Raw genomic sequence first — 4,077 nt, 5'->3', positions numbered from 1 at the left:
TCCAGGCCAGCCTGGTCTACTTATCAAGTTCCAGGACAGGCAGGGCTGTCTATAATAGAGAGCCTGTCTTGAAAAATAAAGGAACAACAACAGCATGGGGAGATGTAAAATAATAATTTATATAGTTAATCCAAAAGTGTTACTAACTTGAGGATTTCAATTTGCTTCTTAAAATATCTCTTTGATTTTTAACATAAAAATAGAATAATTTATGTATTATGCTGAAAGATTATCAACTCTCCTCAAGTGCTGGCTTTTCTGACTGTCAGGATAAGAAGCTTATACTAAAAATACACTATCATCCATGGCATTAATCTCTAAAAGGTTTATATACTGTATTATATAGATCTATTCTGAAGATCACCAGAGTATTTGAAACTCAAACATGGATGACTAGAACTGCGGATAAAATCAAAAGGCACTTTTCTGCTTTATTTCACGAAAAAAAAACAAAAACAAAAACAAAAAACAGAGCTAGATTCTTAATTACAGTGACAGTAAGCAGTAAGTCTCAGAGGTCCTTGTCACCTTTTAAAGGTGCAGGGAGTTGTTCTGTACACTTTCCAGAAGGAACATGTTCAAGCTTGTTTTTATAATCTTGGCCTCTGTAATTGTGTGTAGCAGCTGAATCAGCCCATTACGTAGATCACTAACGCTAATGTAGAGCTATGATTATATTATTGATCAAAAACATAAAAGCATATGAAAACTGGGGACTTGGAGTACCATCCACCTTGAGACAAAAAGTCCATAAATAGCCTTGCCTATACACTTTAAAAGACTCATATTTCAGCTGATTCCTTGTATTCATTATGCTGTCATTTTAATTAGTGGTAGCAAAACATAAATAGAGTTGCTATTAAAAGCAGAGAAGCACAAAAACCAATTCAATACAAGACTCCGCAGCATGTCACTGTTTTTCAGGTTAACAACAAAAAAAGCTGGCATTTAAACTAGACGGCATTTCTTGTTATAGACGGTTATAAACAATACACGTCTTTCACAGGGCTGTCACTTGCCTTCCCCTCACTTAGTAGATGATGCTGTATGGTATTTCATGCTTGATTTTTGTAGAGCAATTTTATTCAGAACATGTCTGTTCTGGCAAGAGATCACATCTAAAAACCTAGGTCTGTGTGATCTAGCAGGAATGGAGACACACTGAGCAGTGGTGTTTTTAAACCCATGAAACAGAGGCAAGTAGATCTGAGTTCAAGATCTGGTAATGAGCAAGTATCAGGTAAAGAAAAGCTTAGGTCCAGGTGTGGTGGCACACATCTTTAATCTCAAACAATGAAAGTAAAGTTAGTTTGTACAAGGAAGCAGCCATGTTTGAAAGTGAAGTCTAACTGAGTAGCAAAGATTTGACAGAGAGGATATGCCCAACTCTCACAAGGAGAGAGAGAAAAGGGAAGTTATTTAAGGGAGCTGCAGAGAATGAGAGAGAGCAAGGAGGCAGTTTTACTGGGAGAGTTTTACAGAGAAAGGTTGGAGAGAGAATGAGCCAGAGAATGAGAAGGAGACAGAAGATTAGAACAAATTGCTGGAGTTAGTTTGAGGTCAAGCAGAGCAATTCTGAGGCTGAGAGAAAAGCCAGCCGGGTTGAGTAAGTCAGCAGGGAGAGGAGTTTGAGCCAGAACAGTTAAGTTGAACCAGCTAGCCAGATTTCAGAAACAACTAGAAAGGATGAGCTTACTGAGCTTAATTAAGTCTCAGAGGCTGAAAACATTTTAGGCCTAGATTAGATTGTATTGAGGCTAGAAGCTTCCAGGACTAAGCTTAGGTTAGCAGACAAAGGCAGTAAGCCCCCAAGATGACAACTCAGGACAAGAAAAGTCACTTTAACAGAATTAGGTGACTCTCCTGGTTGGTTACTCGTCTTCTTAACTATAATTTGTGAAATTTCTGTTCTTCTACCTCGAGATTTGCATGTTTGTTTGTTTGCTTGCTTGCTTATGACAGGAGCTCCCTGTGCTGCTAAAGTTAGTCTCACGCCATCATGATCCTCCCACCTGCTAAAATGGCAGGTGTTTGCTGTCATCTGCCCCTGATATGCTACTGAAACATTGTAAAGCACCTTTGGGATGTGATCTGACTAAAATATGATTCTTAAAGAGTTTCTGCATGAAAAAAACAAGAAGCCCAGCTAAGGCACAGGCATTGGTTTTTCCTCTTTAATAGAATTTCCAATTTTTAGGAGGCAAATGTCTGTTTGTTTGTTTTTTTTTAAATCAAGAGTCTCACCTTCATCAAACGATTCAAATGGGTTATATTGGTGCATGTTTGTAATCGCAGTCCCTGGATCAAGAGCATTATTAGTTTGTGAGCAAACCTGTGCTCACACCACACACACACACACCCCTCAGCCTTCTTTTTAATTAAAAAACAAACAAAACAGCAATAACAACAACAAAAACTCAACAAGAGGCTGGAGAGATGGATCATCAGCTAAAAGTTCTTGGCACTCATGTTGGAAAGCTCACAACCGCCTCTGACCAGGGGATGGGATACTGTCTTGTGGCCTCCTGGGCACATAAATTACAAACACAGACACGGGCATGCATATAAATTAAGTAAATAAATAATACATATTTTTTTAAAACTCCAGATCATCTTGTGATGGAAAATCTCTTCCAACTCATCTTGCATTCGATTTTTCATAAAGTTATGTGTTGTCGCTAGGCTTGAGCCATCTGTGACCTGAGAACTCTGGAGGTAGGCAAATCTCTGTGAGTTCAAGCTCAGCCTGGTCTAAGTAGTGAATGACAGGTGAGACCTGTCTCAACACCAACAAAAAAGGAAAATAACATGCTGTTTTGTTAAAATAACATGCAGCTATTAACTTTTTCAAACTCTGTGTTACACTGTGTTGTAAAGGATTTCCTTAGACTTATTTAACCTTTACATCTCTATGAATAATTTTACAGAAGAGGGCAAATAACTTAGGCAGGACAAAGATGAACGGGTCAAGGAAATACCAGAAACTTAAAAGCTACTGGTTAATTCCCTAAGGGTGTTTAGAGTTAGCTCCTTGTAAACACTCCCTTTTGTAATGTTCCCTGTTATAAAAACTTGAACACTGGCATTAGAAGCCACATGATAATTTCTAGTGGTAACTCAAGAGCGATTTACGGAAAACAAAAATACTTTCTTTCTGAAAAGTTTAAGGGAAGGGTGTGGGGGGGGGGGGACTTAAAGGAGATGGTAGCAAGTGTACAAAATTTCGAGACTGATTTTTGATTGAGTTGGCGTTAGCATTTTGACACTCGAAGCTAATCAGGAGGCAATCCACAGAAAGAGGGACAGTGAGTCGAGCCTGTAAATCCCACCCTTTGGAAGCAGAGGCAGGAACGTCAAAGCGAGCCTAATTTGGGCTTCACGTGAGCCCACCCGCCCCTCGAATCAAAAACAAAACAAAACAAAACAACAACAAAAACTAGTAATTTTACTTTGGACACTTAAACTGAGTCAAATATTTGAAATAAAATAACAGTGCTTAACTTACTAACAAAACACAAGCACTACGAAGGGGGAAACCATCAACCTGTAATAGACCAGTGCCGTACACCACCCACGCTCACCGGGAGTCCTGGAAAAACCCGGGAACCTTGAGTTGAGAGCAAACACACGGGTTTCTAAATCGCCCTCACGAAATGGAACAAAACCCGGTGGGAAGAATGTCGTCTCCTCTAGTTATATCGTGTATCTAAACTTCCAGAATCAAAACCTTGAGGCAACGGTTGAAGGTCTAGTGGGTGAACAGCAAATTTAGAGTTTAATACCTAGAGCGGGTGGGGGGCGGAGGGGAAAGGGGTGTCTCTGCGCCTCTCGCTCGCCCCGGGAAGTTGGCGGTTACCCACGGAAAACGCCGCGCCTGACCTGCAGGGTCGAGCAAGCAGGGCGGCGGCGGCGGCGGCGGAGCAGGCCCCGCGCACCGTCGGCCCCGGGGTCCGGAGCGGTCCGCGAGCCGCCCCGAGCGGGAAGGCGCGGAGCGGCCGAGCGGGACGCTGCCCGCTAGGGGCGCCGAGCCGCGGCGGGGGGCGGCGAGAGGGGCGGAGGCCGGAGGCGGGGGCGGAC

The sequence above is a fragment of the Psammomys obesus genome, unplaced genomic scaffold (assembly GCF_907164565.1).
Source record: "Psammomys obesus unplaced genomic scaffold, mPsaObe1.curated_primary_1811, whole genome shotgun sequence".
NCBI classification, from domain to species: domain Eukaryota; kingdom Metazoa; phylum Chordata; class Mammalia; order Rodentia; family Muridae; genus Psammomys; species Psammomys obesus.
Note: the sequence above shows the minus strand (reverse complement) of the source record.